General features: G+C 46.3%; 1 long non-coding RNA gene across 3 annotated transcripts in view; it reads left to right on the top strand.

Annotated features, from left to right (window-relative positions):
- The first annotated feature begins 579 nt into the window (after positions 1-579).
- The window catches only part of LOC135219986 (uncharacterized), a 33,262-nt gene continuing 12,269 nt past the window's right edge, over positions 580-21,572 (top strand). For 2 of the 3 annotated variants that reach the window (XR_010315542.1, XR_010315544.1), the window contains exons 1-3: positions 580-734; positions 2,738-3,049; positions 9,047-9,176. This is a non-coding gene — a long non-coding RNA (uncharacterized LOC135219986). The remainder of the gene's footprint in view (positions 735-2,737; positions 3,050-9,046; positions 9,177-21,572) is intronic. The other variant, XR_010315543.1, reaches the window with a different exon arrangement.

Here is a 21,572-nt window from a genome sequence, read left to right as displayed (position 1 = left end):
TCAACTGCCTCGATTTAGGGAAGAGTTGCGATAAATTCTTCTAAGTGCAGGTGCAGTTGGTAGCAGAATCTGCTTCGGGAACCATGTCAAGATGATCAATACACATAACAAAATTCCTGTGTTGTCATGTAAGATAGAGTTTGAGCATTATCCTATCTTTTTAAATGGCAAAAGCAATCATACTGTAGACGAGAAATCAGAAATAAATTTATTGAATATTAACAACAGGTGAGAGATGTCAAAAACTGAGTTGGTGTTAGGAGAGAGCAGCAATTAATAGTGAAGTGGTAGACATGGAATTTAGGAAAGCCAACCTTTGGAAAAGCCCAAAGAATATTGAGAATTCTGAAGAAAGAGAACGAAGAGATCTCGCCAGGTGTCTCAAGTCAACTAACACTCAATACAGAAAACCTGGTGCAGCAATGCTCATTATAATGTCGTCTTTGATGAAGCCTTGAATTTGTTTAAGGCAGAACTTATTTTTGCCTGTTGTTTATAGTTCTAGCATAATCTTCAAAGCAAGTGATCAAGAATTAAGTTAGAATTTTTTAAAATCTGGTTGCTTAATATTTGAAAGTTCAAAGACTTTACTTGGTATCACAACATGACGGATTTGCATGATGCAATAATTATGTCACAGTTGAAACGCGAACGTTGTTTACCCGAAACGTCATGACGTCATCCCCATTTTATGGAAAGCTGTTAGCTGTTCCTAAATGCTAAACAGCAATTGAGTAAGTTTCCTTTTCATGTAACTTGTGCCCTTTGTATTAATTACGTATTGTATGGGCTGTATCAATTTTTTCTCTCTTCTTTTTTCAATTTCACTTTAGAATGTTCGTCTCTGGAGGAATACTAGTCTTGGGTAACAATTGTTGACAGGTAGACATCTGATAGCTGGGATACTCAAGCGCAATTTAGACCCCATTATTAATGTTAGGCATAGTATAAATGAACTTTTAAGTATATGGGAGTGTGAATAATGCAATAATGCACTGTATCATAAAGCAACTGGACCGTAGCTAGGCTAGTAGGTACCCTATAGCTAGACTATAGCCTAGGGCTACAAGTGTATATAGGTATGGGAATGCAAAGGTTACCTCTCATAAAAGGTTACCTCTCATAGAAGGTTAGATGGTTGAGATACTAGTTTATAATTATATTAAGGAAATATCAATTGCTCTTCTTGTAAAACACAATGCAAAATAGAATCTGAGTGTGCCACGTACCCAATAGGCTAGCCTACTGTGGGCCACCTAGGTGAAGTGCTCGTATGGTGTTGGTGAGCCACATTGGTGGCCGTGAGTTCAATTCTTGGGCATTCCATTGAGGGGTGTGAGATGTACATTTCTGCAATAGAAGTTCACTCTCGACGTGGTTCAGAAGTCACGTAAAGCCGTTGGTCCCATTGCTGAATAAACCACTGATTCCATGTAACGTAAAGACACCATACAAATAAACCTAACCTTCATGACACTAGTATATTGGCTAGAATTCAATTATTATACCTGTATTTTATTATTCAGGGCACTTGGCAGGAGTGTGAATTTAAGACATTATCAATAGTGTTACCCAATAATGCAAACATTCGGTCAGTCTCAGGGTAAATGATCAAATGGCCACCTGGACAGTAGCGCGACCACCTTCCCAAGAAATAACTTCAACACTATCTGTAACCCAGGATAGACATCAGTCACAAGCCAGCGCCCGTGGAAGCAATCCCTAGAGACCTCTGCTTTCCTCTCGAAGTAAGTTTTGAAGTTATGTTTTGGGAAGGTGGTCGCTCTACTGTCCAGGTGGTCGCCAGGAGGCCATTCGATCATTTATCCTAAGTGTTGAAGTTATTTTATTATGATGAGGAAATGCTTAAGACCTTATAAGAAGCCTTGTAGGTCAAACTAAAGGCGAGGTTAGGTTAAAGATTTATCTGTAGTGTCTATTCTGCTTTATCAATTTTAATCCTGTACAGAAATTACATATGCCATTGGTTTATCTAGATCTATTCAGTAAACTGAGTCAAACTATTCCAAGCATAACTCTGATTAAAATTTAAGAAAAAAATTGTGTTGCATTTGTTTTTGCTTGCAGTTTAGTGTAATGTACAGAGATATAGGTATATCAAGTTATAAGTGCTGAAATATACTACTAGGTATTTATTATGTTTCAGTAAACTTCATTTTTAACAAACAAATATATTCATAATCAAGTATTTCATGCACCATCATATCTCAGTCAGTTTTGATATTTATATTTTTCTCTTTGAGGAGATTCTGATGCAAAATTGTTGGCGTTCCAGTTGTTTTTCTAGACGTTTGTAAAGATGTTGCTTGCACAGATTGTGGTTAGGTTAGACCAGAGCCTCCTATTTTCTGACCACTGGCTTTGGATACTTCACCCAAATGTAATACTATTAAAATGAATGGTAAAGGCTACTTTGGTCAGTGATAGTACACATAATTACCTACTTTATTATAATGGAAAATGTGTTGGTGAATAGTGCACTGGAAAGAAGAATAATAAGTCAGTTTTGCAAGTTGGATCTACCCAGGGTAGGTTTAAAAATACATTACTTGTCAGTTTTTACAGGGTGTCCATAAAGACCCAGTACCATTACTAGTATTTATTGCTCAGAAACCTTATAACATAGAGTAATGCAGTCTTTTGTGTAAGTTTTTATATTTAGTGCTATTTACACTAATTTGTATTGTAAGTTTTAATATTTACATTTATTTTGCAGGTTGAAATTGGATTGATTTGAAAGACAATGACAACACCAAAGGAGAAGGCCCAATGTGTGTGGTGGTATGCTGAAAGTAAATCACCAATTACCGTTCAGCGACAATTCCAGGAGGAATATGGAAAAGATCCTCCTTCCAAATCCTACATAATGAGATGGGTCAAAAACTTTCAGGAGACTGGTAGCGTTGAGGACTTAGACTTGCCTCGGAGTGGACGACCAGGTGTCAGTCAAGAAACTGTCGACAAGGTGCAAGATGCGTTTCAACGTAGTCCTCAAAAGTCTATCCGTTGTGCATCACGAGAATTGCAGGTACCCAAATCAACCATTCATAAGGTCCTCAATAAACGTAAACTTGAAGAAATGTAGAACAATCTGCAAAAAAAAAAAAAAGCATTATTCTGTGTTATGTATATGGTTTCTGATCAATAAATATTTGTAATGGTACTGGGACGTTATGGACACCCTGCACTATAATAAGTTATATTAAATCAGCAATAATTGAGGTCTGGCCTATGGCCTAACCTCATTACACTTAGCTTTTCCAGTTCATTAGCCTTATCATTTAATTTTACCATAACAGATAGCCTAGCTCATACATTTCTTTCATCATTGTAGCAGCCTAGCTCATACATTTCTTTCATCATTGTACGTACCTATTGTTTTGTTAATGTATAATAGATTTTCTCATCAGTACCAAATTCAGGAATCTGTAGAAAGGATTTAAATATAATTATATAAGATCACATATATCTTTATAAAAGTTCAATATGAAAACTTTGAGAAGTTGTAGGTGCTTGCATTGAGTGCACCAGTTAGCCATCATACAATTTACTTTTTTATGATGTTATAATTGGGTAGATATTAAGCAAATTAAGTTCTTTATTTTTTCATTCTGACCAGTTTTCCATCCTTGCTGGACTGCACATTCAGTTACAAGTGGTTTTGCAACTGAAGCCTTCCTGAAGATTAAATCTGGAAATGTTGCATTCATTGTATCTGGAAAACTTTGTCACAAAAATAAAAGAAAAATCCTTTGGTCAACCTGCATATATTATTGAGCCACAAATACAGAAATCTAATTGCAATTTGTTCCTATACAATATACAAACTGTCAGTCATTTACAATAGGAAATGCTTGAGGCGTAGCCTGGACACTGCCGCTGAAATCTTCAAACCAGGCGGTTCAGTTATTAACTACTGGTCCAGTCGTTTGTACTCCCTCCGACCGGATGTAAACATTCCAATTTGCTTTTGGCTGTCGATATGGATGGACGTGCTCTACACCACTGGCTATCCAACTGTTGTTTGCTGTCTTCTTCTATTCTTCTATCCCGGTGGGATTGTGCCTTTGACTTTGTGTATTTGGTTGTACTATAAGTGTTTGAAATGAATACCTAGCAAACCCTAGATTTACAACCTATGTTGCTTTCTGCCCCCAGCCGGCATTGCCCCGTGGTGGAAAGCAAGTAGTGCAGGAAAATCTGTGCTTCCTTGGACGTTAACCATCACTCCCTTTGTGCTTCCTGCCGATAAGTGCAGTGGTGAAGTGATGTGTGCGGAGTGTTCCCTTTGGTCCACATCCCAGTGAGGGAAGTTTGCCAGGAGGAGGAGATATGTTAAGAAGCCTAAAATGTTAGGAAGCCTTGATGGGTGGGAGTATACGCCCCCATCCAACCATAGCTAATCCTTCGTCTTCCTACCTCTCTCCCAGCAACTGTCCTTTACTCTCTGCCTTCGGGGGGAGGCTTCTCTTTCAACTTCCTCCTCCAACAAGTTGAAGGGGGAAGAGGAAGGGGTGGCTGTGCTGTGGACCTGGGTAACGCTCCTCTTAGGGTCTCTGCTCGCTTCGAAGGTTCTCCTTTGGCACAAGGAGGGACCCCCCCAACCCAACTTTTTCTTCTGCAGGTGAGGTCAACCTTCAGTGCGCTGCTAGTTCATCTGAACGGAGCACCCAGCAGCACTATGACCAACACTGTAGTCACCACCACCACAGCTACTGTGACCCACCCTGTCTACTATACTCCTCCGCCACACCAGTTGTGGTCTCATAAACCCACGAGCGTCTCCTCTTCAGTTTCGGTGGGCACCCAACAACATACACCACCAATCCACCTTCCCATGGCCCTAGTTCCAGGTTTTGTGCTCCACCCTTGTCTCCCTAAGTATGTAATGACAGAGACTGGTTCTTCGTCAGGAGCCGTGGTTGATGTCTATGTCCCTCGGGATAGGGCGTCTGGAGAAACTAATAGGAGGTCCCCTGTACAGGCCTCTTCGCTAGAGGCTTCGTCCTCAAAGAGGGCAGGGGTGCATCGTGAGAAGGAAGCATGTTCTCGCCAGGCAGGTAGTTTTGACACCGGCACAACTTCCATTAGCGCTGCAACCAGTCCTGCTACCAGCACGGTGAGAAGCACTGCATTCTCCTTGGGAAAGTGTCTTGTTCAGGTGATCACGCTCCCCTAGACCCATGCCCCTGTCACCACCGCAGTTTGGTGCAAGGGTGAGGCTGACCCCTCCCGGCAGCAGCGCTGTTAGAAGGGGTGAGAGCATCTGATCCTCCTCTCTAATTCCCTCTACCTACTCAGGTCCCAGGGGAAGATTAGGCTTTCAGGAGACTGTGCTAGTTTGGGGGAAGGGCTATTACCTACTTGGCCCATCAGACTGCAAACCTGTGGGCAAACCTGGTACTCAAGAGGTGCAACGCTGTCCTTTGTCAAGTAGCCAGGTCTCTTGGCTCAGAGTCAGTATTGGCCTTGCAAAATGGACCTTTGCTGGGTTCTACCTCTCTCTTGAATAGAGAACAGGTAGACGCTGCAGTGGACTAGAGTCGGGATGACGACGAGGATCAGCTTGTTCACCAGGCAGTGGCAAAGGCATCAGTACCTTTGTGCTCCACTGCGGCTTGACTTTCGAGGCTGGCTGGCACTTCTTCGGCCCCAAGGAAGTCCTCCTCTTCTAAGGAAGCTCAAGGAACAACCCAGCCTTATTCTTCCTCTTCGAAAGGTGTGACTTCACACCCCTTTCAGCAACCCTTGCCTTCGGGAAAGGGCGGTAAGGGTTAGAAGAAGTGAAACACTAGGGTTGGTGTTCCACTCCAGTTGCTCCCATTGGTGGGGGTTGCCTGTCGAGCCATTGGGCAACTTGGCAGGGATACAGAGCAGAGATATAGGTAGTGGATGTCCTTCTGGAGGGTTATCTACTCCCCTTCAAGTCTCTGGCACCCCTCACCAACCACCCGGTCCGTTCTTCCTTCCTACGAAGTGGGATCTGCGAAACACCAACCACTAGTAGAAGTGCAGATGCTGAGCAAGGGTGCTGTAGAAGTTGTTTCGGACTGGTCTCCGGGGGTCTACAGCCGTATCTCTTTTGTAGAGAAGACTTCGGGGAGATGGAGACCAGTCATAGACCTTTTTCCCCTCTGAACCAATTTGTTTGTCAGACTCCGTTCAAGATGTTGGCCTTAGTCAGGGAGAATGACTTCATGCTTATGATGGACCTAAAGGATGCGTACTTCTAGATACCCATCCATAGGTCGTTCTGCAAGTACCGCCGCTTTGTCCTCAAGGAAACGGTCTACCAGTTCAAGGCATTGTGCTTCAGACTATCAACTGCTCCCCAGGTGTTCATGGGAGTGTTCAACCTGGTCTCGGCTTGGACACATTCACATGGGATACGTCTTTTGAGGTATCGTGACGCTTGGCTGGTTCTGGCGAGCTCCCACTCATAGTTGCTACAGGACAGGTATCAACTCCTCAAGTTTTGTCAGGATCTAGGGATCGTTATGAATCTAGAGAATCCTATCTCGAACCCAAGCAGAGGACATTGTACCTGGGCATGCTGATAGAGAGAGTAGCAGCAAGAGTCTTCTCCTCAGACTCTTGTATCAGCAGGCTCAGGGAGGCAGCACAGCCATTCCTGTCAATGCAGGAGCAACCTGCTTGGCTTTGGCAAGTCTTTATTGATCACCTGTCATCGTTGGAGAAGCTGGCCCCTCATGGGGAGCTCTCCAATAGAGACTGGGGGAGTATTGGACCCAGTCCCAGGATCTTTAGTCATTCCTCGTTCCTCTTTTGCAGGAGGTGAGGGAAGACTTGGATTGACGGGAACTTCATTGTAGGAGTGGATCTTTCCACCCGCCCTCCAGACATGCTGCTGTTCTCAGAAGCATCAAACGATTGATGGGCCACACACCTGGAGGAGTTACTGACTGTAGGAGTTTGGAACCTTCGTGACAAGCACCTTCACACCAGCGTCATGGAACTCAAGGCAGCCTTCCTGGCTCTGCAAGAGTTTCGGAAACTTGGTAGAGCTGTCAGCCAGGTACATTCCAGGCAAGAGGAATGCAGTGGCAGACAAGCTCAGCTGCCAGAATCAGGTGATAGGAACCAAATGGTCCCTTCATCAGGACATGGTGGAAAGGCTATTTAGTCCATAGGGCTATCTAGTCATAGACTTGTTTGCTACCCAGTTCAACAGGAAGTTAGAAACCTTCTGCTCTGTTGTTCCAGACCAACGGCCAGCTGCAGAGGTTGCGTTCCAACACCCATGGGACAACCTAACGGTGTACGCCTTTCCCCTGTTTGGCTTGATTTAAACCGTGATCAGCAAGATGCAGATTACGCAGAACCTCCGTATGATCCTGGTGGGACCTGCCATTTGGTACCCCAACCTCCCATCTCTTGTAAGCAAGAGGCTTTTCTTGTCGAGCAGCAACAGAGATGACAGGATACCTCAGACAGTCCTTTGCAGCAGTACACTACGGAAAGTGGGCCGTTTTCTGTGGTTTGTGTCATAGACGAGGTGTATCTCTGGTCAGCGCCAACCTTCAGCAGGTTGTGGACTTCTCTGTCTACCTTCGCCAAGAGAAGCTCCTCTCCATTTCAGCTATAAAAGGCTACAGGGCTGCACTGACCTTAGTTTTGAAGCTGAAAGGTGTCAATATCCTGTCTTCCTTGGAGATATCGCTACTCGTGTGGATCTTTGAGAAATCTTGCCCACCCAGGAATGTCAGGCCTCCTGCATGCAATGTGACTCTTATACTGGGATGGGGATCAGTTATGCTCGACTTCGACCTGGATTTCGTAGCGAAGACTCAGAATCCATCGGTCCCTGACACTAGATTCGAGTCCTTCACTATCCCCTCCCTGAGTGACTTAGTTGGTGATGAGCCAGACAAGATGGTACTTTGTCCTGTTAGAGCCCTACAGTGCTATCTGAAAAGGACTCTCCATCTCCAGCCTGAGTGTCGACGACTTCATTAGTGCTGGTGGTTCCAAGAAAGAGGTGTCCAAGAACACTGTTTCTTTCTGGCTTCGTGAGATGATAGAGAAGCCATACTCTGTTGCTGGTGACGACACTGGTACGCTTTTCGAGAGCTCATGAGGTCAGGAGCATTGCCCTGTCCCTTGCCATAATAACCTGTCAGTTCAACAGGTTTTGAAAGTTGGTGTTTGGGCTCATCAGACCACCTGATTGCTGCTCAGCAAGTTCTGTAGCTTACCCAGCTCCTAACTGGACAGAGTCACATCTCGCCTCGTTGTATGGAATGAATGAGCGTAACTGTGGAGTGACTGGCTCTCCTTTCATCCCTTTCATCCTACTCTTTCCCTCTGGGTAGAGAGTGACGTGAACCGTTTTGTGCTGGACTGAATAAAGATGCAGGTAAGACACTCCTTAGAGTAACCTATCTATTTGCTGTAATTAGTTAATAGAAGCAAATATCCGCCCCTTCCCTTACAAGGCAGGGAAGGGTGCCTTGACATAAGACAAACCCATAACTTGTATTTGCTTTATAGTCTCTGACATATGGTTCTTTGCTTTCCCATACAGAGGACTCATATCTCTCCCGATCAGATACCAGTGGCTGGATCCTCTTCCTCGTTCTTACAACTAGGAAGAGAATCCCAGGTAGGCTGAACCCTAGTCAGTTCACTGGAGCTCACTCAGATTCTTCCCACCAATCAGTGAGTCTTCCTATTGTAAATGACCAACAGTTTGTATGTCATGTAGGAACAAATCACAATTTTGAAAGTAAATTGTATTTTTCCTAAATAGTATATGTACAAACCCAGGTCCTTTATACTTAATACCCACCTCATGCCACCCCTCAACCCGTTACCTGGGCCGAAAGCGAATTGGAATGTTTATGTCCGGTCAGAGGGAGTACCAACGACAGAACTGCTTTGTTTGAAGATTTCAGCGTCCGTTTCCAGGCTACTCCTCTAGCATTTCCTATTATAAAGGACCTAGGATTGTATAGTTAGGAAAAATACAGTTTACTTTTAAAAATTTTGATTTTTCTAACAACAGGTGGTATCCCTATTGGCGATGGCTCAGCATCTGTAACATATATCATGAAATGTACAAGCCGTAGACCAAGAAAATAAGAGAAGCCATTAATGATGCCATAGATTTTGAAGGAGCCAGGGCATCCAACCAGGTAGGATGTGGTATTCTTGTTAGGATGCATTCGTATATCTTTTCAGTTTAAGGTGCTCTTTGTCATGTAAGCTTGTAGGTCCAAACAGTTAAGATTGAGCATCTTAAGTAGGTTAGGTTTGGATTTTTCCCTGTAATACCCGTGCCAATTTTGTTTTATAATTTTTGTGGTTGTTATAGACTGGGGTATACACTTGAACTATGTTTGTTCCTACACTGTATACAAACCTTCCGTCCTTTGCCTAGGATAGATTGCAACTTAGCTGAAACTACCAGCTAATACATTCTTTTATAACGAGGTAGTTAGCTACTGGGCCGGTAGTTACCTGCCCAGCAGTTGGGAAGCACTGCTTTCCCACCAGCTCACTGACTTGTCACTTTGATTACAGCCAGGCAGCGAGTAAAGACCTCTCTCTTTCTCTCTAGCTGTCTTGTTGAAATTATTTATCACATTCTTTTTTTTTTTTTGTAGGATAAATGCAGGTATGACTGATGAAGTGGTTATGCGGTCCTGCCCTGGTGTCCCTGGTCGGAGGTGTGGGACTTTCATGTGCAGGATTGACAGAGACCCTCACTCACTTTGTCCTTCTTGCAGAGGGCATTCCTGTACACTGGAATCCTCCTGTGAGGAGTGTCGTACCGGGTCGCCTGCCCAGTGGGTTGAGTAATCGCTGGCGGCGAAGTAAAAAGAGAAAGAGGGATTCTTTGCCTTCAAGTTCTTCCTCGAAGACCAAGTGACCCAGACCTTCTGCTTCCTCATCGGGGACTCGTCCTTCGGGACCTTCAGCGTCTCCTCTGGAGTGAGGCGCATAAGAGCAATGAATTAACTCCTGACCAGCCTTTGAAAGGGCGAGACCTGCCCGTTTCCCCTGGTGAAACGAGAAGGCCTGGCCCTTCTAAGGATGTGCCTTGCTTTTCAGTTCATGTTGATGACACCCTTCATGTTTTGTGGCTTTTGTTGGGACTTCCTGGCCTGTCGTCAAAGGAGAGACTTTTGACGGCATTCTCCTCTGGGGCTGCTTCTCCCTCCTTAGTCTCTTCAGAGGGTTAGCCTCAACCTCCCATCCTGTCAAGGGAGACGCCCTTCCCTCTGCATTGCAGCTCCCAGAGCTCTCCCCTGTGGAGGCTCCTCTCGATGCTGGCCAGGTTCGTCCTTCTATCTGCCCGCCTTCAGGGATGCGGGCCCTGCAGCTTCGCCTTGTCCTCGGACTCCTCTTGACACACCTTCTTCGGAAACCAGTAGTGACTCTCAGAGAGGCAGTAGACTCCTCTCAGAGACGCGCTGATGCGCGCTCTCCTTTGGGACCTGCTGGACCTTCGCTTGTAAGCTCCTCGTCTTTGCGCGATGCTACAGGATACACAAAGGAGCCTTTGCTGGATATACACTCCTCCTCAGTGTGCGATGCTACAGCACACACACAGGAGGCTTTGCTAATTGCATGCTCCCCTGCAGTACGTGATGCTCCAAGCACGCGCACAGGAGCCTTCGTTGGAGAGATGTCGCAGAGATATTGTCTCTCCCTGTCGGGATCAACGCGCGCCCCCCTTCTACACCTGTGCGTGCTGTTACACATCAGGAACACCTTCCTGATGCGCGCCATTCATCTGCGCGCCTTGTAGCTCCTGTACAGTGCGCTCCAACAGTACACGTGAATACGCATGCTTCCTCTAGACAGCGCTCTCCTGTAACACGAGCTGCTCAATGCGCTGCTTCACCTCTGCCTCATCAGCAGCATAAGCGCTCACCAAGACGCGCCACTGTACCCGCACGCCAACCCATGTCACCAGAGCGTTCATCTAAACACTCCCACAGGTACTCTCGGTCTCCGGCATCATGCCCCAGATGCGCTCCTTCTTCAGAACGCTCCTCTTCATCTTCCACATACACTCCAAGATGCGCTTTCCTAGGCGTTCTCCTGAGCGCCAGTATGCACGCCATTCGCCTACATGTGCTTACGTGCATTCAGAACCTGTGTGCGCCCCCGCACCGGCACGCGCTCCTGCTCCTGCAGAAACGCACATACCTGTAGTACCATCTCCCACTGCCTCTTTCAGTGTTTCGGCACAAAAAGCGGAGACGTGTGAGTCTGGAGCTTCCATCGTCTGCTCCTCCTACATAGGTCCCATCGCAACCTCAGGATCCTTGTAACGGTGCAACCCAGCCTTCCCAAAGGCAGTCATATTGGGTTTTGCCATCGAGCAAAGGTCATTGCTCCCCAACTCTTCCTCGTGAACGGGGCCGCTTTCCATCGCCTTCCAATGACCTTCCAGTCCCCCTTCCTATTCCTCTTAGGAAGTTGGGAGTCCAGGCCTCTAACCTCTCGGGGTTCTCAGTCTCCTCGGGCTCGTTCCCTTGTGGAGAATTACTGCATCTCACCCATCGAATTCGAACCCGGCCAAGCTGCTCCTGACAGGGCTCCCACAGTGCTTGCGGAGAGGGCTCCATCTCCCCTCTCTCCTCCAGCTTTGCCAGACATAGACAGGCGTCCTCCAACTCCACCTACCCCCTTCTCGCAAGGGGCTGTCCGATGGGGGCATAAGGGCCTTGGGAAGGCAGCGAAGAATTGCCTTTGCGATTCCAAGCCTCCAAAGGTTCCTGTGGCTCGAGGCCCCCGGACCCTCTGCTGCCCCTCATGAGCAACCAGAGACTTGGCCTTCTTCAATCTTGGTCCCCTCTCTATCACGCCCGGGTGCATCAATGCAGGAGGAGGATGATCTTCCTGATGCAACCAAAGATTCAGCTGGTTATCTTCTGGAGCCAGCTGCTCCAGCTATTCTGGAAGATGAAGCAGCTGAAACCACCTTCCGCGAGATCGTTGGTCTCATCAGGAAGGTGAACGGCCTAGGAGAAGCTCCAACTACTTCTCCGAAAGGCCGTACGTCAGCAGTCGACCTTCTGTATTGCGCCCCTCATAATGTTCGGTCCCGGTTTGAGCTGCCCTTGTCATCCCTGACAAGGAGGCTTTGACCAAGGTCAACAAACAGGTTTCAGTGAGGAAGGACTCGCTGCGGGCATCTCGGTCCTCCAAGCTACTCCCCTCTACTTTTCAGAAGCAGAGGAAGTACTATGTGCCCCAGGAAGCTGAGCCTTCACCCTTGCCCATAAACCCTACCATCACGTCATTGACGCCTGGAGTTTCACTCCAGACCCTTCAGCATTGGACCTCGACACTCTCTTCCCAGGAAATGTCACAGCTTGAACAAACCGCGATGGCGGCGTTGACAAGCGAACTGACATGGCCCGTCAGCTCCGTGACCTTGTTTTGTCAGGTGGTAAGGCTATGGAGTTCTTAGTCCACCAGCTTGCCAACCTTGTTCTGAAGCGCAGGGACGCCGTCTCATCCAGGCTTGATCGAGCTGTGGACCCTCAGGATGTGACCAATCTGAGGAATGCCTCGCTTTAGGGATCCACCCTCTTTCCATGTTCGGATGTGAATGAGGCAGTCAGCAACCTCAGGAGAGCAAGCCAGGATTCTTTGCTGCATCGCGCAGCATTCTTCCGTTGGCCTCAGCCTCCTGCTGCTTCTGCTCGATGTCGTCCTGGCTCTCCAACTAGAAGGTCTTCTCACCCACCTGCCAGGGCTGATCCCTGTCCCACTGCCTCCACCACTCGGCGGCTGAGAAATCAGCAGCTCTTTTCGACCAGAGGTGGTCGAGGGCAAGGCAAACGTGGCAAGAGGAACAGAGTTCGCTGCAACCAGTGAGTAGGGCACTCTCCCCCAATCTGCCACCTGTGGGGGAATGCCTGCAAGCCAGATGGATGAGGTGGCAATACTACGAGGCAAAGGATTGGACGTTGACTCTCCTCCGCCATGGGTATGGCATCCCGTTCATCAGCTCTCCCACTCCTTTGATTCGACCCCTAAAGACGTCATCATCCTATTGTCGGGGATCGACAAAGGATCTCGCCCTTCAGGCTGAAGTCCAGGGCATGCTGGCGAAGGACGCTCTCGAGGAGGTCCTCGACGAGTCCCTTGGCTTCTTCAGTCGACTCTTTCTTGTAAAGAAGGCTTCTGGAGGCTGGAGACTGGTCATAGACCTCTCAGCCCTGAACAAGTATGTTCAGCAAAACCCGTTCAGGATGGAGACCCCCAGCACAGTCAGACAGGCCATTTGTCCTCTGGACTACATGGTGACAATCGACCTAAAAGACGCATACTTCCAGATCCCCCATCCATTGTCCAGGAAATATCTTCGTCTTGTAGCATACAGAGTGTTCCAATTCAAGGTCCTATGTTTTGGTCTCTTCACAGCTCTGCAAGTCTTCACTCGGGTGTTCACCCTAGTGTTGACATGGGCTCATCGCCAGGGCATTCGTCTATTGCGTTACCTAGACGATTGGCTAATACTGGCGCAGTGGAACTTCTTCGTCTCCACTGAGACAGGGTTCTGGCGTTTTATCATGATCTGGGGATCATGGTGAACCGAATGAAGTCCTCTCTGGAGCCTTCTCAATGACTGGTGTATTTTGGTATGAACCTCGACACCGTTGCAGGGAAAGCCTTTTTGACACCAGAAAGACTGGAACGCTTCCGAGGTGTCGCTCTACCCTTCCTTCAACAGTCCCAGCTGCCAGCACATCAGTGGCAACAGTTCCTAGGACATCTGGCCTCGCTGGAATGCCTTGTTCCAAACGGTTGGATGCACCTTCAATCTTTTCAGTGGGGTCTGAAGAATCGTTGATCGCAAAGTCGGGATTCTCCTCACGACCTAGTCCTAGTGGAGGAAAACGTGCTGCAATCTCAAGTGGTGGCTGGATGATGCAAACCTGTTGAGGGGCTCCCCTCTCCAGTCTCGCCCACCTGATCTGCTCCTGTTTACGGACGCATCCAAGGAACGATGGGGTGCCCATCTACTGCAACACCTGGCTTCAGGCCTATGGTCCAACTAGGAATGTTGAGATCATATCAGTGTGCTGGAACTTCGAGCTACCTTCCTGGCACTCCAGCACTTCAGCTCTCTTCTGACAGGCAGGTCACTCAGCACTGATAAGCGACAACACCACCGTAGTGGACGCTGCTCTCCACCCTGTCCTGTAACCAACTGGTCCTGGTGTCGAGTAGCGTTTCTCCTGCCATGTGAGACTACCGTACCATATCTCTTTGGGGCCGCTTCTTCTGTGCGAGAGCACTCTTCTAGACCTGCAATTGATCACCACAGCGGGTTGGTGATCGTTCCTGGCCCACTCACTTTGTTAATTCTGCTAGCAGGGTTAGTGGGAGTATCCAATCTTCCTCACCTGTCCCTTCAACTTCCTTGGGATACTTTAGGAGGGGGCAAGGTAACCAGGGGGAACCCTGGTGAGGGATCTTCCCAGGGTTCTGCCACAAGAGCTAACGTTCCCAGCACAGTCTCAGGACCTGAGAGGTCGTATGCTTGTGTGATGCAGGAAGGTCACATGGGGTCTAATGAGGTTCTTCCTTCTGAAGGGAGGGGGTCGGGGGAGGAACACATCCTAGAAGGACTTGATGGTCTCTATCCTCAGGACGCGGTCACTCCTGAGATCCAGAGGACATTTTGCTGAGGTCATCGCGCTGATTTGTCAGCACAATGACCTAGAGGAAGGGACCACGGTGACTTCTGACCGCCCCTTGCAGCTAGAGTCATTCTGGGGTCCTAAGAAAGAACCCAGGGCCTCTACAGGCTTACCGTGGTCTTTGTTGTCCGAAGGAGTGTTGGACCAAGTGAACAATCTTGTCTCAGGACAAGAGAATTCGCTTAGGGCCAGCAGGTCGGACAAGCTGCTTCCCCTTCCTTTACCTCGACAGAAGCGTTTCTATTTGCCCTCGGACAACCCTTCGCTGACCAAGAGGTAGAGCCGGAGTTAGTTCACCTGACTTCTGGCTTGCCACTGCAGTACTTTCAAGCGGAATACCTTTGGTTCACACAACAAGAGGCAGCGGGCTTGGAAGCTACCTCTATGGCAGCTTTTCAAGCAGTCTCCTGGCTGGATCTGTGGTTCCTCACAGTATCCAAGGTCGCTGCTTCCTCAGGACCAGTAGTTCTTGGAGAAGACATGGCTTTTGGGAGACTTTGCCAGTCTGGGGATAGAGCTAGTATTTCCTACCTGGCCCACCAGACGGCAAACCTGTGGGCCAACCTGGTGCTTAGGAGGAGGGACGCCACGCCATCTTGAATCGTATCACCAGGTCTGTGGGACCAGAGTTAGCATTGGTGTTGAGAAATGGACCGTTGCTGGGTTCCTCCTCTCTCTTTCTTGAGAGATGGTGGAAGCTGCGGTGGACAAGCGAAGAGTTGAGGACAATGATCGACTTGTTCATATGTGGAATCAGTTATGTAACTGCTTGGTAAGTTACTTGTGTAAAAATGACCTTTTTATGGTAAAAATAAGTTTTACACAAAATACTTACCAAGCAGTTACGTAATCAAAGCCCTCCCTCCTCCCCATAGATGAATGTGTTTTTTAAGAAAAACAAATTGGGAGTTTCTGCTGGATTGTACCTGGCTATCCTGAAAGTGGGCGGGTCCCAATCACTGACACTGAGGTAGGAAGCTTTCAGCTATGCAACTGCTTGGTAAGACGTATATTGTATAAAACTTAGTTATATCATAAAAATGTAATTTTCTTAGACTGGGCTGTGGGCACTTTGGCTAGAAGGATAGAGAATTGCTCTATTCTAGTGGAAGATCTGTCTGCGGATTGGCTTGGAGTGTTGTCTCGCACAAACAAAGCAGGTAGAGACAGTTCCAATGAAATTGCCTCTCTTTTCTCAATGGGATTGTCAAAAAAAGAGAGAGCTGTGGTGCTCTTTTACTTCCAAGGGTTTCACATGTACTCGGAAGTCTACACTCTTGTTCTCGCCTTTCAATAAGGCTTATCTTTTTCCACAAAGTAAACTGAAAGACGTCCTGATGGACCTTCAGAATAAGTCCACCACGGACTTATTGGCTCAGTCTTTCAGAAGACCAAGGAGCCTGTAGTTTCATCTTCCAAGTCATTCTCCATTGCAGTCACAGCCCTTTCGAGGGGGCAGATCCTGACCACAGTCCAGACCAAGAGCTAACTTGCGCCTTGGCATGAAACCTGTCAAGAAGTCCTTCATTAAACAGTCTTCCAAAAATTGGCTTGTCTGTCCTCCGTGTCCCTGCAGCCACAAGGCTTCTTCATTTTTGGTGGGGATGGAGCTACAGAGAGACAGATCCCTGGGTGATACAGGTATTGAGGGAAGGCTATTTGATCCCTCTCAAAGAGAAGCTGCCGTTATCTAGTTCACCGATCATTTTAACAGCGCACTCGGTAGGATCCAAGAGACATCTGGCCCGCTCACAGGAGGTAGAAGCTCTTATCCACAAGAGAGCAGTGGAAGAGGTGTTAAATCATGGCACAGAAGGGTTCTAAAACCGACTCTTCTTAGTCCCCAAGTCAGTGGAGGCTGGGGGCCCATCCTAGATGTCAGTGATCTGAACTTCTTTGTCATCAAGACGAAGTTTCATATGGAGACCAGTGCCTCAGTCTTGTCCTCTCTACATTAAGGGGTGTATCAAGTGAAGTGGTCAGTTTTTAGACGTCGGTGCAGAAGACAGTGTTTCGTCTTCTGGAACCACTATCACTCAAATAGCAGACTCCCTCCTGTATTTGAGATCTAGAATTCTCTCCACTTCCACCATTAAAGAGTACAGAGCGATGTTTTGCTTTCTATTCCGACGCAGATATTGATGTCTTAGGTAACCTAGATCTCTCGAATCTTATTTAATCTTTTAATGTTTCCAAGTCTAAGAAGGTCTCATTTGCTTGGAATTTAGACGTAGTGTTGTTATCGAGTGCTCGCTTTGAACCTCTTAGTTCTTCATCCCTAAGAGACTCGACTAGGAAAACAGTTTTTCTGGTGGCGCTCGCCACAGCAAAGAGAATTAGTGAGCTTCAGGGTATTGGTAAAAGGATGGGCCTCTCTAAGGGGGATGCAATATGTTCCCTTGCTTTAGATATTTTTTTTAGCAAAGAACGAGAACTCGTCTTTTACTATTAAGAATCTTACTGATGTTTTAGGTATGGAAGAATAGAAAAGATCCTTGTGTCCTGTGAGAGCCCTCAGGTATTACTTGCAACATACAGAGAAGATTAGAGAACAGTTTAATAACTTGTGGTGCTCGGTGAAGAAACCCATGAGGCCTATGTCGAAGAATGTATTGTTCTCCTTATTATGAGACTTGACTTGGAGTCACACTCCCAAATTGCGGAGGAAGATCTATGGGTGTTAAAAGGTCAGAGCACACGATGTCAGGACAGTTGTTACTTCTTTATCGTTTAGACGCTATCTTTCCCTTTCTCCTGTACTGCAAGCAACATATTGGAAATGTAAATCAGTTTTTTGCAATGCATTATCTTCGAGGTGTTGAAACAATTATAGTACGTAATTGTAGTACCTTAGTACCATTGTCTGTAGCTGGTGCAGTGATGGTTGCGGAAGTGTAGGAAGTGTTCCTTCCTAAAAAGTTTATTTCTCTTGCCTTGAATGTGGTGTTGAGTTCTAGGGGAGTCTGGGGGTACCTAGTACATACCTGGAGTGCCCACCAGTTTTAATGTTGGCTAGTGGTCATGTTTTATTATTAATGTAAATGTAATTGTGTATTTCTTGTATAAGTGATTAAATAATCTGGTTTACTGTTTGATGGCACTAGGCCCTGGGCAGGGGCTATTGTCTTTGTTCTGTTGACCTAAGGTCGTATCCTTCATCACAAAGCTGTAACACCTTGCCAGCATATGGAATACTCCTCTGCTGCAAGGTCCTATGTTAGTAGAGACAATTCTGGCCTATACAGCCATGTCCTACAAGTTGAGAGTAGTGCCAACTAGAGGCAGTATTTACCTGCGCAGCTCATTGTTTGTTCCTACACAATATACAAACCGTCAGTTCTTCACAATAGGAATTGCTGGAGGCGTAGCCTGGATACGGCCGCTGAATTCCTCAAACAAGGCAATTCGGTAGTTAACTACCGGTCCAATTGCTGGTAGTCCCTCTGACCAGACGTAAACATTCCAATTTGCTTTCGGCCGTCGTAGTGGAAAGACGTGTAGTACACCGCTCTCTACCCAACTTGTTTTGCTGATTCCTTCATCCTTTAAATGCGATGGGATTTTTCCTTTTGGTGTACGTAATTGTGAATACAGGGGGTCCTCGAGTTACGACGTTGATCCGTTCTTAAGATGCGTCGTAACACGATTTTCAGCGTAAGTCGGAACATTGAAAAATACCACATGATTCAATGTAAATACCTATCAATAACAACGAGAGAACAATTCCTTACCTTTATTAATTTGATTGGCTTGCACACTGGAGAGGAAGCTGCGGTGCTGGAGAGACTGGGGGAGGTTAGTGAAGAGAAAAAGAACCTCCAGAAGATGCTGGAGATGCTGAGGCAGGTGATTCTTGAGGTGAGGCAGAAACATACAACTGAGATGCTGAGGCAGGTGATTCTTGAGGTGAGGCAGAACATACTACTGGAGATGCTGGGGCAGGTGAGTCTTTAGGTGAGGCAGAACCTACAGAAGGTGCTGGAGATACTGGGGCAGGTGAGTCTGGGTTAGCAAAGCACCAATAACCTTTCCATTTCAATTATTAGACCACTACGCTGCTTAGTTATCACTGTCGCTTTCTTAGGAGCAGATCCTTTCACATGTTCAACGATGTGCTCTTTATCTTTGATAATGGTAGCAACGGTCGAACGGCTAAGGCCAAGCGAGCGCCAATGTGTTTGTTGCGTTTTCTCCCTTCTCAGATCGCTTTATAATGTCCACTTTAATTTCCATGGTGATGGTTTCCTTTCTTTTCTTCGATGCACTACCATCAGAAGAGTCCGCCTTGCGCTTGGGAGCCATAACAAAGAGCAAAAAGTTACAAAAACGATACAACACGAGGGAGAGAGAGGCAGTGTAAACAACCAAAATGGCGTATGGGCGAGGAATGAGCGTAGCGAAGTGACGCCGTCCTCTCCCCCACAAAGCGTATTCTTCCACAGTGCGCCCGGAACTAGTTCGCGTTTGTTTACGTCGCTTACGACGCTAAACCGCGTAAGACGGAACGACGCAAAATATTATTTTTTATATTTTTATGGGGGCGCGTTCGTAACCACGAAACATCGTAAGTTGAGACCGGCGTAACCCGAGGACTTACTGTATATTGGTTGTATAAGTGTGTTGTGATGAATACACAACAAACCCTAGATTTGCAGCCTATGCTGACTTCTGCCCCCAGCTGGCATTGCCCTGGGGTAGATGGCAAGAAATGCGGTAAGATCCGCGCCTCCATTGAGGTTGACCCTCACTCCCTTTTACTTCTTGCCGAGGGTGTAAGTGTAATAACGATAGTATATGTGCGGAGTGTTCTGTTTGGTCCACATACCAGTGGGGGAAGTACACAGTGAGGAGATGTGTAAGGAAGCCTAAGCCTGTGGTAAGGAGTAATACGCCCCCTATCACTCCTACGATAGCTAACCCCTCTTCCTCCTTCCTCTCTCCCAGTAACCACCCCATGCTCTCTGCTACCCCTTCAGGGGAGGCCTCTCTCTCTGCTTCTTCCCCCAACAAGTCAGAGGGAGAAGAGAGGGAGGTTTTGGCTGTGAATCTTGCTAACATGGTCTTCCCTTGGGCTCTTCTAACCGCCGTCAGTAGAACCATGGTATGGTCCCACAACCCCACAGGCATATGTCCTATTGTTACAATGGGTGCACAGCACCGTATGCCATCACTGCACCTTCCAGTGCCCCCAATGCCTCCTCTTCCTGGATTTGAGGTGGTACCGCTGGCAGTATCCAGATTTCCTGGTTCACCTCTGTCTCCATTGATAGTGACAGATGTGTCATTGCCTGCCATGCCTGCTCCTGCTCCTACTCCTACTCCTACTCCTTCACATGGGCCTGATCTTCCTCTTGTGACAGGACCTGCTCCTGCCCCTGCCCCGGACCTGCTCTCGCCTCTGTATTTTTATATCAATTTCATGATTAAAATGCATTTTGTGATAAAACTATTAAAAAAGTAAACAGGTCTATAAGCATTTTTAGTGGGTTTTTCTTGTGTTTGAACTAACAAAATAGGTAGTTTTCGCGGAATCTAGCCATTTGTGGCAGGTGCATCTGGTACGCATCCCCTGTGAACACGGGGGTCCATGGATTTCAGAATCGCAAAATATCTCGACACAAAATTTAAAATAAAAAACAAAAAGAATAATAAAGAATAAGTCAAATGGTAGGAAGAAGAAGAGACGCATCTGTCTTGGAGGCAGCCAAAAAGTAAAGCGAGTGCCTACCAACAGGATGGAGAAGATTCCTCCCCATTCCATCAGTAGCTATTTACTATATGTAAAGACCAAGGGTTTGTATACTTTTAAGAACACTATTTTCGTAATATTTCCATTTTGAAAAGCAGGCCCTTTTCCCATAAAAAGAATTGCCAAGTACTGTATCATGCTCTTCGGAATGTGCAACTGCAGACTTGCCATGTCATAAGTCTGCAGTCAGGAAGCTAATGCATAGGCTTGCCTGGGGCATAACTATCCAATTCCCTTTTCATTACCTACCATAGCTGTAGTCATGTTCCAGCCTCTAAACCTATTGATTTATATTTCCTCATTTGATGTGATTTGCCCCCAGTCCTAAAGTGAACCTCAGTGACCATATCACCACATTGTATAGAAACTAGTACTTATACAAGCCAAGCAAGCTACAAACTATTACTGCCTATAAGAGGCACTCTTAGTTTTTCAGGCCGTTGCTACTTGAGTAGTACTTTGTCCCAAGTCCCAGCCTCACAATCCAACTATGTAAATGATTAAATTGTATAGTTTGGATTGATGGATATATGATATTTAGGGCAAAAGCCCAGTTACTGGAGCTAAGAAGGCCATTCATCGCCGTATGAAGAGTAAATAAATTATATTACAGATAATGAATTAGTGAAAGAAATTATTAATAAATAAAATTAGGGCTATTTGACCAATTAATAAAATGTAGATATGAAGTTTAATCAAAACCATGATATATATTATTACGTATTAAAAATATTAATGTCATTAAAAATCTGGATGATGCATTATATTAAGAAAAAATGAATTGTATTAAAAATTTCCTTACAGTTTAAAACAAGAGATGACAGCTAAAATATCTGCTTCATCTCCCAAATTATTCGAGAGGGATTTACCTAGGAAATATCTTTCTCTTTGGTTGAAATATCTGGGGCAAACCATCAGATTGTGCTCCACTGTTATAGCTCGTCACAGTAAGCACACACTAGAGGGCTGCTTCCCTCTAAAATAAACTTATGGGTTAAATGAGTGTGCCCAATCCTTAATCAGATTAAAATAACCTCTGTTCATCTGTCAAGCTGGAAAGACAAAGGCCACAGCGGCATATTATTTCCAATATTTCCATTTTTTTTTTATTA

The sequence above is a fragment of the Macrobrachium nipponense genome, chromosome 1 (assembly GCF_015104395.2).
Source record: "Macrobrachium nipponense isolate FS-2020 chromosome 1, ASM1510439v2, whole genome shotgun sequence".
NCBI classification, from domain to species: Eukaryota; Metazoa; Arthropoda; class Malacostraca; order Decapoda; family Palaemonidae; genus Macrobrachium; species Macrobrachium nipponense.
Note: the sequence above shows the minus strand (reverse complement) of the source record. Positions and strands in the feature narration are given on the sequence as shown.